Below are 25,377 nucleotides of genomic sequence, written 5' to 3' on the forward strand. Positions count from 1 at the left end.
GTTCTCTGGCAGAAGAGAGAGAGACAGAGCCACTCTTGGTGTTGGTCTCATTATGAGCTTCGAGCAGTGCCTCTACGGCATGAAGCCACCTGGGAAATTTCAGCTACCTCCATAAACAACACAGGGAGCTCAGTTTTCATATTCTAAGAGAATCTTCATCCTCAAGTCCAGGATGAAGCACATGCATCCGGGAAAGGGGGCATTTTTTAAGATATTTATTTGAGAGTCAGCATTACAAAGAGAGAGGGAGAGAGACTGAGAGATCTTCCATCGGCTGATCCACTCCCCAGATGGCTGCAATGGCCAGGGCTGAGCCAGGTCAAAGCCAGGAGAAAGGAGCTGCACTTGGATCTCTCACATGGGTGGCAGGGGCCCACGTACTTGGACCCTCTTCCACTGCTTTTCCAGGGTCACGAGCAGGGAGCTGGGTTGGAAGTAGAGCCGCTGGGAATCAAAACGGCGTACACAGGTGATGCCAGCATTGCAGGCGGCAGCTTACCTGCTATGCCAGGACAACAGTGCTGTTACGAAGGGGCATTCTGATCGACAACTGGGAGGATAAAATCACTCATGGGAGGCTTATAGCTTCCAGCTCAGCATTCTTAAGCTAGCTGCCCGCCTATCTCATATCAAAACCGCACATCTGGAAAACTCAGAAAACATCAAACATGATGACAACTAAAAAATTCTGTATAAAGGTGTAGCACAATCCAAATTCAGAAAAGCAAATATGAATGATGAGAAAAGTTGAAGGAAGCTGGGGAGGAGGTGGGGGTGGGAGTGGTGGGCACCTTATGCACAGTAGAGCAAAAATTAGAATCATATCAGGGCTGGCGCCATGGCTCAATAGGCTAATCCTCTGCCTTGCGGTGCCGGCACACCGGGTTCTAGTCCCGGTCGGGGTGCCGGATTCTGTCCCAGTTGCCCCTCTTGCAGGCCAGCTCTCTGCTGTGGCCAGGGATTGCAGTGGAGGATGGCCCAAGTGCTCGGGCCCTGCACCCCATGGGAGACCAGGAGAAGCACCTGGCTCCTGGCTCCTGCCATCGGATCGCACGGTGCGCCAACCGCGGCGGCCATTGGAGGGTGAACCAACGGCAAAGGAAGACATTTCTCTCTGTCTCTCTCACTCACTGTCCACTCTGCCTGTCAAAAAAAAAAAAAAAAAAAAAAAAAGAATCATATCAGACATCCCATTAGAAACCAGGAAAGCCAGAAGAGAGAGGCATGAAACATTTAAAGTTTAAGAACTTTCTTAGAAAGACAAAAAACCAGAAGGTGTTGTCACCAGAAGACCTATCCTGCAGGACTGTTGAAAGAATTTCTTCAGAATTCCATTCTACATGAAGGAAGGAAGAGTGTCAGAAACAAATGAAACAAGTAAAATATTGGGAGAGTGTCCGGTGCAGCGGCTAAGCTGCCTCTTGGGATGCCTGTATCCTATATAGCAGTGCCTGGTCTGGGTCTGGCTGTGCCACTACTGATCCAGCCTCTGCTAATACATTCCATACGAGGCAGCAGGTGAGGGCTCGAGTCTTGGGTAGCTGCCACCAATAAGGAAGACCTGGACTGAGTTCCAGGCTCTTGACTTTGGCCAAGATATGCTGTATTGTCATCCTCATTAATTTCCAAAATTTTTTTTTATTTCTCTTTTGATTTTTTCTTTGACCCACTGTTCATTCAGGAGGACGTTGTTCAGTCTGCATGTGCTGTCATATGTTCTAGAGATTCCTGAGCAGTTGATTTCCAGCTTTATTCCTTTGTGGTCACACATTTTTACTGCTTATACCTTCTGTTTTTCTTGTTTTTAAAATTGACATTACTTGGAATTACATCACTTGTATTTTTTTTAAGATTTATTTATTTGAAAGCCAGAGTTACATAGACAGAAGGAGAGGCAGAGAAAGATAGAGAGGTCTTCCATCTGATGGTTCACTCCCAATTAGCCGCAACGGCTGGAGCTGCACCAATCTGAAGCCAGGAGCCAGGAGCTTCCTCCAGGTCTCCCATGCGGGTGCAGGGGCCCAAGGACTTGGGCCATCTTTTACTGCTTTCCCTGGCCATAATAGAGAGCTGGATCGGAAATGGAGCAGACGGGTCTCAAACTGGCACTGCAGGCCAGGGCGTTAACCTGCTGCGCCACAGCGCTGGCCCCACTTGTATTGTTTTGTATCTACCTTATTTTCTAAATCGACATATGAGTGCAAGATGCATTCATGGCACTGGATAAAACACCAGTGTGTGTACTTTCATTTCTGCACAGAATCCCGTTCTCTATTGAAGAGTCTCTTCCAATGTCAAGTTTTTGACTGATTTCTATTTTTATCACCTTCCTTTTCCTCCTTGTTGGGTAGTTCTATAAGATAATCTGGACACAGACTTGTTTAGTTAAAATATGAAATGGACTTCTCTTATTCTGTGGCCTCATTTTTGAAAGTAATGTGCCTCAAATATTAGACATACAGCGAAATGTACCGTTTCTCACTCAGAGTTGGTTCATTCAGTGTCCTGTTTTTTAAAAATCCTGCTGCACCTCAATGGCACTGAAACTCTCCAATGTTCTCTTGGCAAGCCTTTCACGTGCATGTCTTCCCTTGACGTGGGATTGATTTTCATTTACTGAGTGAAGCAAGACGTCCCAAAGCACAAGAGAATCAAAATCTCGATTAGCACATCAGAAAAGAAAAGGTCCTTAAGCCCACGGGGAACCCGGTCTGGCGGAAAAGCCCACGGGAGCGTTTCAGGCGCAGAAAGCCAGGGCACTGGTGCTACCACAGTCCCTCCATGAAGGACCTCTGTGGTCCAGATCTCAGTGGGAAAAATGGTGCCCATCCAAGATTGTGTTAAGATTAGGAAGTTAAAAGTCAGGAGAAACTGTAATATGTTAAGTTGGGTGCCTAATGATTTGCTACACAAACACTCACAAAACTGCCTTATTTGGTGAGTGGGATGAGCAGGAGCACTGTCGTGATGGAGGAGGACTCCCTGGTGAAGATTTCCTCTACACCTTTGGCTAACTTCCTAAAAACACTCTTCTAATAAGCCACATTATCATTATCCCCCCCCACCCCGAAAGTCAACAAGAAAAATGCCTTGTGCCTCCCCCAGGAAATGGTCACCATGGCTTTTGCTCTTAACTAGTCTGCCTTGACTTTACTTCCATTGCTTGGTGCCAGGCTTGACTTGACTTTGTCTTCAGAACTGTACTGCTATAGACTTGCCTCATGGCTTGTTGCATTTATTTGAAGAAATAAAATACATCAGGCTCTTGATCTCACTGGTTGAAAATGTCCATTAAAAGTTCTACAGCAACTTGGGCACTTACCAAGTAGAGAGTGCACATTACTGTAATTTTTCAGTCAGAATTATGAGAGCTGAACCACGATGACTGTGGTGCCGGTTATTGTTTCTGGTGTTAATCATCAGTCCTCTCCAATTAGGTCATGAGCAAGATTAATTTTTTCCTGGAAAATTGATGTGGATAGATGACTGCTATAGGCTTCTTCAATGTCATCTTGTCCTTTCTTAAAATGAATTATCCCGTTGTAAGTTGATTATTTCTTTCGAGCATTGCGTCCATAAAGTTTCTGTAAAGCATCACTGATTTCATGATTCCTCCACCTCCACTTCTCCACCAGTTTGATGTTTGTTCTTTAATTTTAGTAAAATCCACATTGCTCTGATGGGGAGTATTTTGAAACCAATATCTTATAATTATTAGTGCTTTGAATTAGATTCTTAAATACATTTTAACAAATTAGTGTGAGTTTATTTTGGTGCAAAATGTTTTTGAAATTTATGCCTAGCTTTTTAAAGTAATGTGTATTTCCATGAACTGTTAGAAGATCCTTTGTACGTGTGTGTGTGTGTGTGTGTGTTTTGTGTTTGTGTGTATATAAGACTGTGGAATATTTTTTTGTGTGTCTGGCTCAATTCACTTAGCATAGTGTCGATGAATCTGTCCATACTGCTATTAATGGAAGATTTGTGTTAATATGTCTTCTATTTGGAATCCAGCCATTAGAATTTCCTTCATGAGACTCGGTTACAGATGAATTTCCTCAATATTTTGTTGTTGTAAAGTTTGTATTCAACCTCTCTTCATGAAATATATTTTTTCTGTGTTTAAATTTCAGTTATTTTGTTTCAGCATTTTCAACACAATCCTCCATATTCTAATTTTCCTAGTCACTGTTGAGAAATCAACCACCAAATGTGGAGGAGCAGCCAACAAACTGTGTGTGTGTGTGTGTGTGTGTGTGTGTGTGGAGGGCTCCCATCACTAGTTGGATATCCTACAATTCAATTCAGTTCTAGCACTAACAGAATTAGTGCACACCACAAGTTGAAGGACTAAGTCTCACAAACTGCCTGGGACTATATATGTCAATCACAAGAAGTAGGTCTGTGTGGGGCTCAGAGCATTCTGGCCAACAATGTGGCACCTGGAAGTCTCCCTCTATCCTTCAAAAAGACACTTTCCAATTTGGAGATTTTAAGAGTTTTAAACATTTTCTGCAAGAAAATGTAGATGAAGATCAAAATGCGTGCATTCTCATAAAATCAAATATTCCAGTTTATCACTGGTATTTTTACCTTTCCTTTCTCCATGATGCAGTCCATATAATTTCTTATGATTTTTCCAATTTATTGTACCTCACCTAATTTAACCAGAATATTGCTGGTTGTATAATTTTTTAAAATTTAGGATATTTTTAATAATTAATTCTATTTTTAATTATTCAAACTATGGCCTGACATTTATTAGTATTACATAAAAGTTTTAATTTCCTAATTTTGCAAATTGTGCTGTAGTTATGCAAGATGTTAGCATTAAGGGAAGCTGAGTGAAGGCTATACTGGAACTCCCTGTACTGTTCCTGCAACTTTTCTGTAAGTCAAAAACAAGTTCAAAATGATTTAAAAAGAGCAGTAAATCAAACGAGAGAGCAAGTTGGCATATCTGATTAATGTTCCCTTAAAAAGGTACTGATCCATATCCAAGATGACTAAATAGGAAAAAGATATGCTGATTTTGACCATGGGAAGATAGTAGAAGAAAAGTGGAGTAATTGCATTCCCAAGGGATAGCTGGAGAGGTGTTTGCAATGGAAATTCTTCAGAAAGAAGAGACACCATGGGGCAGCATGGACAGTTAGACACACAGAATCAGGACGGGACACCACTAGCAACTCCCACAGCTGGAGGCTGGGAGAGACAACATCTTCTGGGAGCTAGGGGAGAGAACCCTGTGTCACTGGTGATGTCTCCTGCTGAGAACCTTGCAGACCACACTGGAACACTAGTGGGGGCAGAGCACACGTTTCCATCCCAACTTCCAACAAGGGTGCCCAGTGACTAGCAGGGATGAAGGCACACCATAGCAAGACAACCAGAGGCTACTGTGGCTCATACATGTGTGACTAAGGGATAAATCCACAGTCCTCTCTGGCCTTCAGTCTGACCTGGAGGTTGGTAGTAAGGCCTATGAGGTGCTCCCTGTCCCTCACTCTCATGGGCACCTGTACTCAAACTGCCAAGGTGCAGGCAGGCAACTTGTTCCAGGAATACCTTGATTCTCTCTATGGACAGAGAAGACTGGCAAGACTGAGAGTGGAGCCCCTGCTCCCTGTGACCACAGAAGTCCTGTACCCATGACTGTGGGAATTCTGTGACTACAAGATAGGCCTGGGGTGTAGTTAGGTCTCCAGGCAATCACTGTCTAGCTTCAGATGCTCAGAGTTTCTTGAGTGCCTAGAGTGAGTATTGCCTAGTGTTCTGTACTCACACTGAGGACCACAAAGGTCATTTGCATGGTTCAGGCACCACTATGGGTGAGGTTTGTAGTCGCTGTGGGCTCATCGCAGGCATTGATCACCTTGGCGGAGAGGAGGTGAGGCTATGACACCAGCACATGTGATCATACCCTCCCCCCTGCTGAAAATAGGTCTACCACACCCAACTTGGGAGTCACCCTGGACTCTTGCCTCACCCTCAAGCATTGATTCAGCTTGTTGGCCCCACCCAGTGCACATCTCTGAATATCCACTGAAGGGGCAAACACTCCACAGAGGCACAGAGGCGTTATTTCCAAGATAAAAGCCATCAGAGGAGAAAACCAACAAGTGTTTTCATAAATGGTTAAAAACAAACCTAGAAATACTAGAAATGTGAACAAGAAGACAATATAATTCCCTCAAAGGAACACAACAACACTTTGATACTAGAATGTGATGACAAAGAGACTTATCAAATGCCTGAAAAGGAATTCAAAAGAGTGATGACAAAATTACTCAAAAACAATAAGAAGCAAATATGTGAGTTAACAAAATTCATACATGACATGAATGAAAAATGTTGCCAGGAGGTATAACATTTAAGGGAAATCAAACTGAAATATTAGAAATTAAGAATTCAATATATTGATTAGAAAATACCATGGGAAGACTGAACAATAGACTTGTTAGGCATAAGAAAGAATATCTGAGCTAGAAGACAAATCTTTGGCAATTTCTCAGTCAGACAAAAGAAAGAAGAAACTAGGAAAATTGAAAATAATGTTCAGGATTTATGGGATACTATCAAAACGCCTAACATACATGTATGTGGAGTTCCAGATAGTGTGGAAAGAAAGAATGAATTAGAAGGCCTACTCAGTGCAATAATCACAGAAAACTTTCCTAATTTGTAGAAAGATAAGGATATCCAAGGACAGAAAGTACATAGAACTCCTAATAGACATGACCAGAAAAGTTCTTCACCATGACACATAATAGTCAAACTTTCAACAGTAAATAATAAAGTGAAGATTCTAATATGTGCAAGAGAGAAAAGCGGCTGGCGCCGCGGCTCAACAGGCTAATCCTCCGCCTGGCAGTGCCGGCACACCGGGTTCTAGTCCCGGTCGGGGCGCCGGATTCTGTCCCGGTTGCCCCTCTTCCGGGCCAGCTTCTGCTGTGGCCAGGGAGTGCAGTGGGGGGATGGCCCAAGTGCTTGGACCCTGCACCCCATGGGAGACCAGGATAAGTACCTGGCTCCTGGCTTTCGGATCAGCGCAGCGCGCTGGCCGCGGCGGCCATTGGAGTGTGAACCAACGGCAAAGGAAGAGCTTTCTCTCTGTTTCTCTCTCTCACTGTCCACTCTGCCTGTAAAAAAAAAAAAAAAAAAAAAAAAAAAAAAAAAAAAAAGAGAGAGAGAGAGAGAGAGAAAAGCAAGATAAACTAGATAAACTTCAGAGTGAGGGAGCCTGGGACACAAAAGCAGGCCAGACAAGTCAATCCCACAGGTCCCTGTCAGCACATAACAAAGTGCAGTGCGTTCCCAGCAACAAACAGAACATGGCGGAAGCCCCTTGTAACAATTACAGATACAGGCTTCCATGACAAGACCCAGGTTTACACAAAAACAAGCAAAAAAGGGCTCCACTGAGCCCGCCCCAGCCTTCACAGTGACTCATGTATGACCACTACCCTGTTCACCTTTGTTCCTCTTAGATAACGTGTTAAGGACATACGAACACCCCTAGACTGCAAGACCCAGCAGCTTTCTTGGTCTCTCTTGCTACCAGACCCTTTGATGGTACTGTTTGGTGCTTCTCTTTTTCTTACACAAATAAGACTTCACTTCTTCTACTCTCATCACCCTGTCAGGTCTCATAAATTTTCATTGACACCAGGACATGAACTGGGATTCATCTCACCAGTTTTCCAGCCTCAGGAGGATCTCCAATTAGAATGATTTATCATTAGAAACCCTACAGGCTAGAAGAGAATGGAGAGACACAGTCCAGGTCCTAAAAGAAACTGTCAACCCAGAATACTGTACCAGCAAAGCTCTCATTTACAAATGAATATGAAAAAAAGACCTTCCAAAACAAACAAAAGCTGAAAGAATTTGTCACCTTTCTTCCGGCCTTATAAATGATACTTAAAGATGTGTCCAACACAGAAACTGAGAAATGTACTCATCATCATGAAAGAATGTGAAGACAGAATATCTCCTTGTAAATGTACAAAGGGAATTCAGTAAACACAATAGGAATGTTTATGGGAAAATGGCAGGACCAAGTCGTTATTTATCACTAATATCCTAGAATGTAAATGGCCTAAATTCTCCAATTAAAAGATACAAATTGGCTGAATGGATTAAAAAACAAGACCCATCTGTTTGCTGCTTGCAAGAAACACACCTCACCAACAAAAGTGAATGAATGTTAAAACATATTGCATATTAAGAGAAAGCAAAAATGAACAGGTATAGCTATTCTTTTTTTTTTTTTTGACAGGCAGAGTGGACAGTGAGAGAGAGAGAGACAGAGAGAAAGGTCTTCCTTTTGCCATTGGTTCACCCTCCAATGGCCGCCACGGCTGAAGCACTGCAGCTGGTGCACTGTGGCCGGCGAATCACGCTGATCCGAAGGCAGGAGCCAGGTGCTTCTCCTGGTCTCGCATGCTGGTGCAGGGCCCAAGCACTTGGGCCATCCTCCACTGCACTCCCCAGGGCCATAGCAGAGAGCTGGACAAGAAGAGGGGCAACCAGGACAGAATCTGGCGCCCCGACCGGGACTAGAACCCGGTGTGCCAGCGCCGCAGGAGGAGGATTAGCTTATTGAGCCGCGGCACCGGCCAACTATTCTAATATCAAAAAATAGACTTTAATAAAAAATGTTAAAAGATAAAAAGAAAGGCTTTATGTAATGACTAAGGGATCAATTCAACAGGAAGATGCGACTGTAGTAAATGTATATGCACCTATTATCAGGGCGCTTATATACTTAAAACCAATGTTATTGGATCTAATGGGAGATAGACTCTAATACAATAGTAATGGGGGACTTCAACACCACACTTTACTTCACTAATAGATCAACCAGACAAAAAAATCAACAAAGAAACAGAGCTAATCTACACTATAGACCAAGAGAACTAATAGAGAACTTTCATCCCACAGCTACAGAACACATTCTTTTCATTGGTGCATGGAATTTTCTTTAGGGTAGACCATATGCTAGGCCATAAAGCAAGTCTCAGAAAATTCAAAAAAATCAAAATCATCCCACGTACCTTTTATGACCACTATGGAATTTAAAATATAAGAAACTATCAAATATGTAAACATGTTGAAACTGAACACACAGTCCTGAATGAGCAGGGGGTTATAGAAGAAATCAAAATGAAAATTGAAAATTCCTATAAATGCATGATGACAGCACAACATTTTAAAACTTACAGATATAGCAAAAGCACTGTTAAGAGACGAGTTTACAACAATTACTGTCTACATCAAGAAATTGGAAGGTGTCAAATAAATGATCTAACGATGTACTTCAAGGACTTAGAGATACAAGAACATATCAAACCCACAATTTTTAGTGGGAAAGAAATAATTAAAGTTAAAGAAGACATAAATGAAATTAAAATCATATAATGATACAAAAGATCAGTGGAATGAATAGTATTTTTTTTTTGACAGGCAAAGTGGACAGTGAGAGAGAGAGACAGAGAGAAAAGCCTTCCTTTGCTGTTGGTTCACCCTCCAATGGCCGCCGCGGCCGGCACACTGCGCTGATCGGATGGCAGGAGCCAGGTACTTATCCTGGTCTCCCATGGGGTGCAGGGCCCAAGCACTTGGGCCATCCTCCACTGCACTTCCCTGGCTACAGCAGAGAGCTGGCCTGCAAGAGGGGCAACTGGGACAGAATCCGGTGCCCCGACCGGGACTAGAACCCGGTGTGCCGGTGCCGTAAGGCGGAGGATTAGCCTAGTGAGCCGCGGCACTGGCCAGTAGTTTTTTTTTTTAAATAAACAAAATTGATACTCCATTGCCCCAACTAACTGAAAAAGGGAGGGAGAAGACCCAAATTAATAACATCAGACATGAACATGGAAATGTTACAATGGATACCACAGAAATAAAAAAGAATCATCAGCAATTACAATAATTATATGCCAACAAACTTGGAAAACCTAGATTTCTGAACTCATTTTTTTTCATTTCTGATTATATATTTAATAAACCCAGAAACACATCAGAACAAACACATATTTTAATTCTAAAACCAGAAAAGATTTTCACCGTGGCACATTATAGTAAAAAGGATACAACAAAGAGAGTGAACTATACACTAATGTCCTTGATAAAGATCCTCAACAAAATGCCAGAACACATCAGAAACATCATTCATTCATATCAAGTGAATTCTTCGTGTTACACAGGTATGGTTTAACATGTGCAAATAAATAATTTGGATGCAATACATTAACAAATTGAAGAATAAAAACTATAGTCTTACTCAATAGACAGAGAGAAAGCCTTTGATAAAGTACATCATCGTTTCATGAAAAAGAAAAAAAGTCTTAAACAAACAGGGTATAGAAAGAACCTTCCTCCCTTAAGGTATTCGGATCTGGCTAAAAAGCCCATGAGAGTGTTTCAGGCGTGGAAAGCCAAGACACTGAGGCAAAAATGACCTAAATGAAAGATCTCTGTGAGTGAGATCCCAGTGCAAAGAAGGGGCCATCAAATAAGGAGGTAACTTTCTTAGAAGGGAGGAGAGAACTTCCACTTTGATGATGGCCTTGTCTAAATAAGGTCAGAGTTTGTGAACTCAAGAGGCTTCCATAGCCTTGGCAGCTCATGACAAGAGCCTCGGGTGATTACTGACGTCATAAATAAGAGTGTCAATTGCTAAATCAACAACAGGAATCACTATGCACTTGCTACCCACGTAGGATCTCTGTCCTTATTGTGTTGTACTATGCAAATTAATGGTAAAACTAGTCTTCAAACAGTACTTTATACTTTGTGTGTCTGTGTGGGTGCAAACTGTTGAAATCTTTGCTTAGTATAGAGTTGCTCTTCTGTATATAAAGATAATTGAAAATGAATCTTGACAAAGAATGGGATGGGAGAGGGAGTGGGAGATGAGATGGTTGCAGGTGGGAGGGTGGTTATGGGGGAAAAAGCCGTTATAATCCAAAAGCTGTACTTTTGAAATTTATATTTATTAAATAAAAGTTTTATATTAAAAAAGAAAGAACCTCCCTCAACGCACTGAAGGAAATATATAACAAACCCATAGCCAGTGTTGTATTGAATGGGGGAAAGTCAGAAGCATTTCCACTAAGATCTGGACCAGACAAGATGTCAACTTCCACCATTTCTATTCAATATAGTTCCAGCAGTTTTAGCTTGAACCATTAGGCGAGAAAAATACATCCATGGATACAAGTTGGAAAGAGGGTAGTCAAATTATCACTTTTTCTCATGACATGAGACTATGCATATAGAAACCAAAAGACTCCACTAGACTACTGGAGCTCATAAGAGAGTTTGGTAAATCTGTAGGATATAAAATTGATGCACAAAATTCAGTCACCTTTGTATAGTAAAACAATGTGATGGCTCAGAAAAAACTTTTAAGTCAACTACCAAAAATTTTAATACCTTGGAATAAATTTAACCAAGGATGTGAAAGACCTCAATGAAAATTACAAAATATTGAAGGAAAAATAGAAGAAATTGCAGAATAATTTTTAAAATTTATTTGAGAAGCAGAGTTACAGAGAGAGAGAGAGGAAGAGACAGAGAGGTCTTCTATCTGTTGATCACTCCCAAAATGGCCACATAGGCTGGAGAGGGACTGATCTGAAGCCAGGAACCAGGAGCTTCTTCTAGGTCTCCCACATAGGTGTAGGGGCCCACACATTTGGGCCATCTTCTACTGTTTTCCCAGGCCATTAGCAGAGAGCTGGAAGTGGAGCATCCAGGACTCAAATCAGTGCCCATATGGGATGCCAGCCTTGCAGGAGGAAGCTTAACATACTACATCATAGCACTGGCCCCTCAAAAACAATTTAAAATCTTCTGTGTTCATGAATTGGAAGAAGTAATATCATCAACATATCCATACAACCCCAAGTAATTTATAGGTTCAATGTCATCCGAAACAAATGCCAACAAGATTCTTCTCAGATATTGAAAAAACTATGGTAAAAATCATTTGGAAACAGAAAAGATCCTAACTATCTAAAGCAATGCTATACAACAAAAACAAAGCCAGAGGCATCGTAATACCAGAATTCAAGACATATTAAAAGGGAAGTTACAATCATGACAGCCTGGTCCTGCCACAAAGACAAACATGTAAACACATGGAACAAAATAGAAACCTTAGTAATTAACGCACATATTTAAAACCAACTAATGTTTGACAAATAAATTGAAATTAATCCCTGGAGCAAGAACAGTCACTTCAAAAACTGGTGGTGAAAAGTGGATCTCCACCTGCAGAAGTATGAAAAAAGACCCCTACTTTACACTGTATCCAAAAAATCAACTCAAAATAGATCAAGCTTCCAAATAAATGACTTAATACCATCAAATCACTAGAGGAAAGCATCGAGAAAACTCCATAAGACACTGGCATTTGCAGAGACTGCTTGGAAAAGACCACGCACAGGCAATAAATGTAAAAACAGACAAAGAGATTTCATCAAGTTCAGAATTTTCTGCACTTCAAAGGAAACACACAACAAAGTGAAGAAGCCAATGACAGAATGTGAGAACATATTTGCAAACCATGCAGCTGATAAAGAATTAATATCCCAGGTCCATAAACTGCCCAAGAAACTCAACAACAACAAAACAAACAATCCAGTTAAGAAATGGACAAAGGACATGAACAGACATTGTTCAAAGGATAAAATTCAAATGGCCAACAGGCACATGAAAAAATGCTCAGGATCACTAGCCGTGAGGGAAATGCAAAGCAAAACCATAATGAGGTTTCACCTCTCTCCACTTAGAATGGCTCTCATACAGAAATCAACAAATGATGAAAACTGGTGAGGATGTAGGGGAAAAGGTACCCTAACTGTTGGTGGGAATGTAAACTAGTACAACCATTATGGAAGACACTATGAAATGCTTCAGAAACCTGAAAATACTCTACCATATGCCCCAGCCATCCCACTCCTGGTCCTGTACACAAATCAAATGACATCAGCATATGAAAGAGTGAGCTGTACCCCCATGTTCATTGCAGCTCAATTCACCATAGCTAAGACGTGGAATCAACCCAGATGTCCCTCAGTTGATGACTGGATAAAGACAATAATGTATATATAAGCTGTGAACTACTCTTCAGTCATAAAAGAGAATGAAATCCTGTCTTTTACAATAAGATGGACATAACTGGAAACCATTATACTTAGTAAAATAAGCCATTTCCTAAAAAGACAAATACCATAGGTTCTCCTTGATCAGTCTTAACTAGTAGAGCACCTAAAGGGTAATCTACAGATGTGCAACTGACAATCTGAAATGCAATGATTTTGAACAGCCCTTGTCTCGACTGTTGGGGAACAGTGTTTTTTTTCTTCAAACTATTTGTTGAGCTCTTTACTTACTGTAGGGTTAACCTTATGAGTATAATGGTAACAAAATAAATCTTTGTAGAAAACGGAAATAGGAGAGGGAGGAGGAAGAAAAGTAGGAGTGTGGGCAGCAGGGAGGGTAGGATGGGAAGAATCACTTTGTTCCTAAATTTGTGTATTGAAATGCTTGAAGGGGCCTGCGCTGTGGCATAGCAGGTAAATCTACCACCTGCAGTGCTGGCATCCCATATGGGTGCCGGTTCGATTCCTGACTGCTCCACTTTCGAGCCAGCTTTCTGCAATAGCCTGGGAAAGCAGTAGAAGATGGTTCAAGTCCTTGTGCCCCTGCACCCATGTGGGAGACCTGAAGGAAGCTCCTGGCTCCTGGCTTCAGATAGGTGCAGCTGCAGCCATTGCAGCCAACTGGGGAGTGAACCAGCAAATGGAAAACCTCTCTCTCTCTCTCTCTCTCTCTCTGTGTGTGTGTGTGTGTGTAGCTCTGACTTCCAAATAAAATAATTAAATCTTTTTTAAAAAAGAAATGCTTGAAGTTTGCATAACTTAAATACAAGATTTATTTTTATTTTTTTTTATTTATTTATTTTTTTGACAGGCAGAGTGGACAGAGAGAGAGAGACAGAGAGAAAGGTCTTCCTTTTCTGTTGGTTCATCCCCCCATGGCTGCCGCGGCCGGCACACTGCACTGATCCGATGGCAGGAGCCAGGTGCTTCTCCTGGTCTCCCATGGGGTGCAGGGCCCAAGCACCTGGGCCATCCTCCACTGCACTCCCTGGCCACAGCAGAGAGCTGGCCTGGAAGAGGGGCAACTGGGACAGAATCCGGCGCCCCGACCGGGACTAGAACCCGGTGTGCCGGCGCCGCAAGGTGGAGGATTAGCCTAGTAGTAGTGGCGCCGGCCTAAATACAAGATTTATAAGTAAAAATATATAAATAAATAAATGAAAAAAGAGAAATAGAAATTTACATTTTCACACTCACAAATAAAGCATAAGCCTTGTCATGTAAAACATTAAAGTTCATGGATAATTGAATTAAGAGATGCTTATTTTGGTTCCTAAAAGTTTTAAATCCATACATATTTTTCATTCTATGCACTTTTTAAAATTTACTTATTTATATAAAAGTCAGAGTTATAGACATAGAGAGGACTAGACATACAGAGAGAAATCTTCCATCCACTGGTTCACTCTCCAAATGGCTGCAATGGCTGAGGCTGGGCCAAGCCAAAGCAATGAGCTGGAGCTTCCTTCGGTTCTCCCACGTGGGTGCAGAGGCCCAAGCACTTGAGCCATGTCCACTGCTTTCCTAGGCACATGAGGGAAGTGGATTGAAGATGGAGTGGCTGTGATAGGATGCAGGCCTCACGTGTGGCATAACCTGATGCACCACAACACTGGGCTGCATCCTATGCATTCTGCAGGAAAATCTTGAAGACAGTTTGTACATTCAGATTATTTTTCTTATCAAAGCACAAGAAACCTGTCAAAAATTCTCAGAAGGTCCTAGAAATCATAATGAAAAGGTTCCCCCTGGCCAAAGATAGGAAATAATGTACTTGACTGTAATGGATTTAAACATATCAAGTATTTTTAGGTTCAAGAGCTTATAATGATATTTTAAAAATTATCATCAGCCAAGTTTAGAAGTTGCTAGGAAACATATGAAAATTTCATAAACACAGGAAAAGAATAAATATTCATTTTGTGTCTTCTTCATGAACTAAACCTCTAGGCAACCAAATAGTTGATGAGGGATAGGACCTTTGTAAAATGATTCAGCTAACACAGGAAGATAGATGATGGAATAGAGTATCCACATTTAGCAACCCTAATGAACAAGGGATCATAGCACAAGAACCATTAATATCTCCTATTGAGAATACACAACATCATCAATAAAGTGGTTTTGTCAAAAACAAAAAGAGTCAAATCCATTTCTGATGAAAATTCTAAATCTAAGCACCTGTTTGCAAATAAGGTGTTACATAACATCACTGGGTACAATCAGCAAAATACTGTCTACGTTATATTCTACAGGACGTCAAACTGGTATCTTCAGTAAATACACTGAATGTAAAACAAAGAGAGAGAAAAAGATGGAGAAGAAAATTATATATTTTAAAAACTTTGGAAACATGTTAACCAATCACAGTGCATGCTGTGACTCAGGCAAGCACTTTTCTAATTAATTAATTAGATAATTATGTAAATTTAAACACCTGCTGGATGTTAGAGTATACTGAGAACCATTTGTGCCAAAATGACAAAACCAATTTCCCATCACTCATAGGACAAGCACTCTGGACTGAATACCAGGAATTGGCACTGGGTTCCATTGTAGCAGCTATTACACTTTCTCTCTGTGTAGTCATAACTTCTCTTTTTTTAAAAAAATGAGATTTATATATTCATTTTAAAAGTCAGAGTTATAGAGAGATAGGGAGAGGCAGAGAGAGAGAGAAAGATCTTGCATCTGCTGGTTTACTCCCCAGATTGTTAGAACAGCCAGCTCTGGGCCAAGCTGAATTCAGAAGCCAAGAACTCCATCCAGTCTCCTATGTGAGTGGCAGGGGTCCAAACACTTGGGCCATCTTCTGCTGCCTTCCCAGGCACATTAGCAGGGATCCGGATCAGAGGTGGAACAGCAGGACTTGCAGGAGCGCCCATATAGGATGCTGCTGTCAAAGGTGGCAGTTTTACCCATTATGCCACAACACAGGCCCCACAGTGGTAATTTCTTTAAATCTTCATTTCCTTATGTGTACATACCTTTCCATGCATATTGTTATGGATAAACTGATTGGGTTATTATGATGGCCCTTTGAGAGTAGCATTATTTTAAAATTAGAACAGTCTTTTTAATCAGGAGGATTTTCTGATGTTAGCCCTGTGTTTTGTTATTTTTTCCCTCCTTCTATGATTCGTTATGAAGATGCAGAGCAACACATTTTAGAGAGAAATAAAATGTGATAAAACATTCTCTTGACACAATTTTAACTGAAGTAAATATAGCATATATTGTTATGGAATAATATAGGAGTAGTTAAGTGGGAATTTGCCACTAACAATAACTGAGAATCCCAGGGCAGATCGGGCTTAATAATGTGACTGTATTCCTCTTGTCTGCTGAGGTGTCTATAAATAACACACACCAGGCACAAGGCACATCCTCCATGATGAGCTTGCCCTCCTGACTTACTTCATCAATCGGCTCCGTCAGACTCTTGAACGTCGCTGCTCCTGATTAAGAGAAATGATCTGCTTCTCCTTCAGACAGCTCGCAGAACTGGCAAGAAGGCAAGAGAGGACAACTTGCCCCAGGATCCCAAGCCTGTGGGAGCAGGTTGGGTTGCTACGTATGAGGTAAACTGAGAATTTCAAGGGTGCGATGGAGCCCCTGTTGCCATGGGAAGCTTGCTTAGGAGGCTTCTGGGAAGTCAGTGAGCCCTCCTGAAGCCACTCTCTAATCCTTGTGTGTGTGCACATACCTACGAGTACCTGTGTATACTCTGTGTATGAACAGGCGAGACTGGCTTAATTTCCTAAATCACGATACTCGCATACCCCAAGCTTTTGCGTACCTTGCCATATTCCTCCAGCACCCTAGAAAACATGCAACCTGAAGCATCTTGAGCCATGCCAAGGGAAGGTGCTGCTAGCCACAATTAAAACTCTCCAGTCAGAGCAGGGAGTTGGAAGAAGGAGAAAGTCTGATGTCTGAGTTCCAGAACCACAGACGGTATTACTCAGAATAAATATAAAACAAAGTTGGTAGTTATTTGAGGTGGGGCCAATAATTACTTCTACTGTTTGATTTTTTTCTGAATTCATACAGAAACATCAGCTCAAAGAAGCAACTGCATAGGAAATGGAAGAAGAGAGAGATGATAGATGGGGGTATTTTGCAGGGTGTAAGGCCGTACTCTCCAGTTTGCAATGATTCTGTGGCAAATTTGATTATGATTCAGTTGGTATATTTGCAAGAAAATATTTTTATACTGGGAGGTTTTGAGCATAATTCACACAGGGCAAATCTGTATTCCTTGGTATTTCACTTTAGGTATATTTAATGCTATTAATAAGAAAAGGAGGAATAAAGAAATAGAGGAAAACAGTGAAGAAGAAGAAAATGCTGGGGCTCTAGACTGGGGGTTCTCAGGAAAGTGGAAAAAGTACCTGTATTAGACATTTGCTTTTTTAAACTGGAAAACACTTTGAATGCCACCACTGGCGTTTGGCTTTGTTTCCACTTACTATGTGGGCGTGGAATCTGCATATGGGATTGAATCATTGATAAGAACTTCACACTTCTCATGAATATTTGCCATCTTCTTGGGTCACTACATTTTAAAAATGTGTTAATATAAAGAGAACAGGTTTCATGTATTTCACAGATACAGTACTAAGAAGACAACGATACTTTCCTCCCTCTACATTTCCTCCCCCAATTCCTAGCCTTCCTTCTTTTTTCTTTAATTTGTGCAAAAACATACTTTGAATTCACTCTATAATCACATATTTAATGCACCACTAACCATAATATTCAACAAGTAAAAAGCAGAATGATCACAATCTCACTGGAGTAGAAACAAGGGCTAAAACAAAAAATCACATACCAAGATCTCTGTTTCATTCCTATATATTTTTTGCATTCTGTATTAAATGTCACATACAAGAGAAAATATATGATATTTATGTATTTGTCTTTTTGAGACAGGCTTATTTCAAAAATCATAATGTTGCCAGTTGCATCTATTTTGTTACAAAAGACAGGATTTCATTCTTTTTATGACTGAGGAGTAGCTCGTAGTGTATATATGCAATATTGTCTTCATCCAGTCATCAACTGAGGGACATCTGGGTTGATTCCATGTCTTAGCTATGGTGAATTGAGCTGCAATGAACATGGGGGTACAGCTCACTCTTTCATATGCTGATGTCATTTGATTTGTGTACAGAACCAGGAGTGGGATGGCTGGGGCATATGGTAGAAGTATTTTCAGGTTTCTGAAGCATTTCCATAGTGTATTCCATAATGGTTGTACTAGTTTACATTCTCACCAACAGTGGATTATGGTACCTTTTCCCCTACATCCTCACCAGTATTCATCATTTGTTGATTTCTGTATGAGAGCCATTCTAAGTGGAGAGAGGTGAAACCTCATTATGGTTTTGCTTTGCATTTCCCTCACGGCTAGTGATCCTGAGCATTTTTTCATGTGCCTATTGGCCATTTGAATTTTATCCTTTGAACAATGTCTGTTCATGTCCTTTGTCCATTTCTTAACTGGATTATTTGTTGTTGTTGAGTTTCTTGGGCAGTTTATGGACCTGGGATATTAATTCTTTATCAGCTGCATGGTTTGCAAATATGTTCTCACATTATGTCATTTGCCTCTTCTCTTTGTTGTGTGTCTCCTTTGAAATGCAAAAAATTCCGAGTCTCATTGTCTATCTTTACCTTTACTGTCCATGCTGGTGTCTTTTCCAAGCAGTTCTTACATATGGCAACATCTTACAGGGTTTCCCCAAAGTTCTCTAACAGTTTGCTGCTACTGGGTCATAGATTTAGGTCCTCGATCTATTGTGAGTGGATTTTCGTGTAAGCTGTAAGGTAGGGGATCTTGCTTCGTACTTCTGCATGTGGAGATCCAGTTTTCCCAGCAACATTTGTTGAAGAGAGGGTCCTTGCTCCAGGGGTTGATTTTAGCTCCTTTGTGGAAGATAAGTTGGTTGTAGATGCACTGGCAGGAAGAATGCATATTGTGCAGCTGTAGGATGAAAACTTCTGTAGAAATCTGTTAGGTCCATTTGGTCAATAATATCAATTAGCTCTGTTGTTTTTTTTTTGTTGATTTTCTTCCTGTTTGATGAGTTTATTGCAGAAAGTGGGGTGTTGAAGTCCCCCGATACTGTTGTGTTGGATCTGTCTCCCTTTAGATCCATTAACATTTCTTTCAAATAACCAGGTGTCCTGTAATTGGGTTCATATGTGTTTATTATAGTTGAATTGATCCCTTAATCATCACATGGTACCCTTCTTTGTCTCTTTTAACCATTTTTGTGTTGAAGTTATTTTGTCTGATATTAGAATGGCTACACTGACTCTTTTTTGCTTTCCATTAGCATGGAATATCTTTTTCCATCCTTTCGCTTTCAGTCTTTGGGTATCTTTGTTGGTGAATTATGTTTCCTTTAGGCAGCAAATAGATGGGTTTTGTTTTGTAATTAACTCATCCAGTCTATATCTTTTAATTGAAGAATGCTTGAGGTCATTAACATTCAAGGTTACTATTGATAAGTAATGTCTTGGCACTGCCATTTTTCCATAACTACTTCTATTTTTTACCCTGGATTTCCTTTGTCCTTCTACTGATGGATTTTATGCCTTCACACTATTTCATATTGATGACTATGTTTCTGTGTTTCTGTATGTAGCACATCCTTAAGCATCTTTTTTTTAATACTGGACAAGTGGTAACAAAATCTTTCAATTTCTCTTTGTTATAGGTCTTTATTTCCCTTTTATTCATAAATGAGAGCTTTGCAGGGTACAGGATTATGGGTTGACAGTTATTTTCCCTTAAGACTTGAACTGTATCTTGCCATTCTCTCCTAGCCCGTAGGGTTTCTGGTGAAAGTCTGCTGTAAGTCTAATTAGAGATCCTCTGAAAGTAATCTGTTATTTCTCCTGTGCACATTTTAGAATCTTTTCCTTATGTTTTTCTGTTGAAGTTTAAATACAATGTGTCACTGTAAAGATTTTTCTGGTCATGTCTATTAGGAGTTCTATGTGCTTTCTGCACTTGGAAGTCCCCATCTTTCTCCAAATTGGGGAAGTTTTTTTGCAATTATTTCACTAAATAGGACTTCTTATTCTTTCTCCCTCTCCATGCCTTTGGGAACTCCTATGACCCATGTGTTGGGTTATTGACAGTATCTCTTAAATCCTGAACACTGTTTTTAAATTTTCTAATTTGTTCATTATTTTATTTTTGGTCTAACTAAAAAATTTCTAAAGATTTTTCTTCTAGCTCTGATATTCTTTCTTCTGCCTCACAAGTATATTGTTAAGGCTTTCCACCACAATTTTTTATTTGATCTATTTAATTATCCATTTCTAATATTTCATTCTGATTTCTCTTCAAAATTTAATTTCATGGAAAATTTTTCAATCATGTAATAAATGGATTTCTTTAATTTATGGATTTGCTTCTGATTGCTTCTGAGTTTTCCTATGATTAATCTTTCAAATTCCATTTCAAGCATTTCCTCAATTCTTCATCTTCACAATTGCTATGCTCCTTTGGAAAGGGGGTCATGTTGTCTCCCTTATTCTTCTTTCTTGAATTTCTGCATTTATTTGGGGGCATTATTTTTTCCACTCTGATGGCTTTTATCTCTGGACTATGCCTCTGTGTCTTAGTGAAGCATCTGCTTCTTCAGTGAGTACCTAGAGGTGTACTGGGTCTGGCCAGGGAGCCCTGGTCAGTGATCCATGGTGGGTGTCTGTGCTTGTGCTGCACACCCACACCCTCCACACAGATCTACAGCATCTCTTCTCCTTCCATGGAATTCCTGCTGCAGTTTTCTCCCTAACTCCTCCCTGAGGTTTCACTCTCTCCATTTTTTTTAGCTATCTTCCTCTAGCCTAGAACAGTAAGTTCACTCCCTATTCCACCATCATGGAAATTTCTCCATGAACTTTACAAAGTACCTTCTTTCCTCTTGCATTTTGTGTCCCAGAACTTGAGTCAGTACTTGTTTTGGTATCCAAACTACAAAATTCTTATATATATATACATATAAGCACAAAAAGAGTTCATAGTAATCATTCCAATTACAATTCACAAATACATCCTCTTAATCGTTCAGCTGTAACCCTATTTTCTCAGTTTATTGTTGTTATTGTTTGTTTGTTTCAGTGTGCCAATCAGGGAAATAAGGAGACCTTCAAAAACAATGTGGAATGAAGCATGAATTTGGTGCAACACTTAAGACACTTAATACCCTTGCGTCCCACGTTGGAGTGCCTAGGCTCAAGTATTGGCTGTGTTTCCATTTATAGTTTCCTGGTAGTGTGCATCCTGTGGATTAGAAATGACAGTTCAAGTACTTGGGTTCCTGCCAACCATAAGGAGACCAGGATTGCGTTCCCAGCTCTTGGTTTCCGCTTGGCTCAGCCCCAGCGTTTGCAGGCATTTGGAGAGTGAACTAGTATATAGAAGCTCTCTCTCTCTCTCTCAAGTAAATAAAATAAGTAATTTTTGTTTGCTTGTGTAAGATGGAATTAAAAGATGAGTTTATGGGCTAGTGTTGTGGTCTAACCAGTTGAGCTGCTGCCTGCAATGCTGGAATCCTATATGGACACCAGTTCAAGTCCTGGCTGCTTCACTTCGGATCCAACTCCCTACTGATATGCCTGGAAAAACAGCAGAAAATGGACCAAATCCTTAGGCCCCTGCACCCATGTGGGAGATCTGCATGAAGCTTCTGGCTCCTAGATTTAGTCTGGTCCAGGCTTGGCTATTATAGCCATTTTGGGGAGTAAACCAGTGGATAGAAGATCTTTGTCTGTCCCTCTCTCACTGTAACTCTATCTTTCAAATAAATAAATAAATCTTTAAAAAATAATAAATGAATGATGAGTTTATTTTGATGCACAATTTTTGAAATATATGCATAATTTTTCACAATATGTATTTTACATGAACTTTCTGAAGACTACTTGTACTTTTGTGCATGTGTGTACATATGTAAGTAGGTTTGTATATTAAAATGAATCAAAAAAATCTTCATTTCAAATTCAGAAATGCAGCATTTAATGTCACCAAATGAAACTTTTCACATATTCAGGAAACTTACAATGTCTGCCATATCTTGCTGAGTGCTGAAAATTGCTTAAATTCTTTGCTCATCACAAGCTTCATAGCGTTTTCTTGGTCAATAGAGTTTTTTACATCTCTGTTCTTTAGCTACTAAATCAGGGGAAGTCATACAACTTTCACCTTTACCTGATGAAACTCAGGTCCACATTTGGTCAGCTTCTCAAATGGATTATCATTCACTTCGCTTTTTACATGAAGCTTTGATTCCCTCAAAATATGAGACCATTCTTCTTTTATCCGGGGAGGTCACTGACCCCAGGTAGATAAAAGAGTCTATCCTTATATTCAGCTGCGCTTTTGAACTGGCTCCCAAATGCTTCTTGAATTTGTTCCACTGGATTTATTTACCCCAGTAAATAAACCCAGGAAAACAAGAAACTTTCTTTCTTTGCTAAGAACAAATTAAGAAGTCTCTGGTTAAAATAATAAAATAAATTCTCCATACTGCTTGTTGAACTCCTTTATTTAGTGTAGAGTTAACTACATGATCATTAAGCAAACTGAAAACAGATCTTTGTAAAAATTAAGAGTGGGAAGGTGAGAGGGAGGAGGAGGAAGAGCTGGAGTGTGAGTGGGAGGGAAGTTAGGAGTGGGGGAAGTATCGCTAGGTTCCTAAATCTGTATATATAAAATACATGAAACTTGTATAACTTAAATAACATTTTAAAAAGTAAGAAGTCATGGATGCTGTGGCCTTACTAAAGGAGGCAGATATTCCACTCTGGTTCTTGTTTTTTTCTCAAGCTCCTGGGTAGTCCTAAAACCTTCCATTTTTGCCAGAGTGTATACTCTCTCTCTCTCTCTCTCTCTCTCTCTCTCTCTCAAGGGGTATCACATTCAGGACTAGTAAGTGCTATCACAAATACTGTGCATCCCTCTTTTTCAGGAAGTGTTTTCTGTTACTACCGGAAAAAAACAAATGGTTTTCATTTAGCTAAGCAGGGGATTTAAAACCCAGAAAATGTGCTTGGGCTTATTATACACTGAGTGTTAACCTTGATCCTCTCGTTGAGGGTAAGGAAGGTAATCACAAAAGATGAATCAAGGTTCAGGTGCACACACACAGACTTCTGCAGACTGTCCTCTGCTGTGAAAACAGAGCGACCTGAAGCATTGTAGCTTCCTCTAGTCCTGTTCCAGTGAGCTGGGCTCTAAATCGAGGTGTTGCACAGTTGGGTAGGAATAGGCAAGGTGGCAGTGGTCGGGGTGAAACAGCTGGAGAATTTAATCCTGTGTGCTCGTAGCCCATTTCTGAAATCCTACCTTCTTTCTGTAACGTTTCCACTACCTTTGCTAAAAGGCATATGCCCTATAACCAGAAGCAAACTTTGTATCTCAGAAAAGCAATCCTCTTGGGGGGAACTGTGACACATGCGTTAAGCTGCCGCTTGCGACATCAGCATCCACTATCGGAGTGCCCACTGGAGTCCAGACTGCTCTGATTCTGATCCAGCTCCCCGATCACGATTCTGAGAAGGCAGCAGAAGATGGCCTGTGAAAAGGAGACCCTGCTGCCTACACAGGAGACGCGGATGGAGTTCCTGGCTCCTGACTTCAGCCTGGACCCAGCTGATGGAAGATCTCTCTCTTTCTCTCTCTCTCTCTTTCTCTTTCTTTCTCTCTCTCTCTTTCTCTCTCTCTCTCTCCCACTCACTCACTCACTCTTTCCCCACCCCATCTCTTTCAAATAAAATAAATCATTTTTAAAAAAGGTGTTCCTTTCTAGGTAGCACCAGTATTTCCACTTCTCTTGTAACTCAATTTTTAATCTGTTGTTATGCTCAGGATGGCTATGGATATAAATGGATAGCAAGGATGCCACATGATTTTTTTTTAATGAATTATTTATTTTATTTTATTTAAGATTTATTTATTTACTTTGAAAGGCAGAGTGATAGAAGGAGAGACAGATCTTCCATCCACTGGTCATTCCTAAGATGGCCTCAACTGCCAGGCTGGGCCAGGTCAAAGCCAGGAGCCAGGAGCTTCTTCTGGGTCTCTCAGTGGGTGGCAGGTACTCAAGCACTTGGGTCACCTTCAAGTACTTCTTCAGGCCATTAGAAGGGACTAGATCAGAAATGGAGCAGCAAGGGTCTAGCAGTGTGGTGTAGTGGGTAAAGCCACTGCCAGCAGTGCTGGCATCCCATATGGATACTGGTTCAAGTCCCAGCTGCTCCACTTCTGATCCAGCTCTCGACTATGGCCTGGGAAAGCAGTAGAGGATGGCCCAAGTCCCTGGGTCCCTGCACCCATGTGGGAGACCCGGAAGAAGCTCCTGGCTCCTGGCTTTGGATTGGCACAGCTCTGGCCATTTCAGCCAATTGGGGAGTAAACCAGCAGATGGAAGACCTCTCCCTCTCTCGTGCGCGCGCTCTCTCTCTCTTCCTCTCCTTCTCTCTCTGTGTAACTCTGACTTTCAAATAAATACATAAATCTTAAAAAAAAAAAAAAAAAAAAAAACAGAAGAAATGAGGCAGCAGGGACACAAACTGGCACCCATAAGGAATGCTGGCTTTGCAGATGGCAGCTTATCCATTATGCCACGATACCAGCCCTAATTTATTTATCCTAAAGGCAGAGTTACAAGGAAGACATGGGTGCGGGGGTCAAGGAAGATACCCATAACCTTTCATCCATTGGTTTACTCCCCATATGGCTACAATAGCCAGGGCCAGGCAAAATCCAGAAGCCAGAGTTTCATTCAGGTCTCCCATTTGGGTGCAACAGCCCAAACATCTGATCCACGCTCTGCTACTTTCCATTAGCATGGAGCTTGCTAGGAAATGGATCATCTGGGACTTGAACCAGAGCTCATATTTGATGCTAACATCACAGGCAGTGGCTTAGCCTGCTGTGTCACAATGACATCCCAGGACTTGATTCCTTATACTCCAGAGAAAGTGTTAGAGACCTGCACATCAATGATCATGAAGAGGATGAGATAACCCCTCCCTCTCACTGTATAACTTCTAGCTACTGTCATAATTTCTGGAATTAAAAAGTGTGACTTTTGATACAAAAGTCAACATATTTGGAACACATTCCAAGTCTTCATGGAACAAATTGTGGATAGGTATATCAGCCACCATTCCAGAA

The 25,377-nt window shown here is 40.8% G+C and overlaps 1 long non-coding RNA gene across 10 annotated transcripts in view; it reads right to left on the reverse strand.

Moving 5' to 3' along the window:
- The window catches only part of LOC103350379 (uncharacterized), a 547,263-nt gene that overhangs the window by 38,415 nt on the left and 483,471 nt on the right, over positions 1–25,377 (reverse strand). The window lies entirely within an intron of this gene.

This window comes from Oryctolagus cuniculus, chromosome 4 (assembly GCF_964237555.1).
Source record: "Oryctolagus cuniculus chromosome 4, mOryCun1.1, whole genome shotgun sequence".
Classification (NCBI taxonomy): Eukaryota; Metazoa; Chordata; class Mammalia; order Lagomorpha; family Leporidae; genus Oryctolagus; species Oryctolagus cuniculus.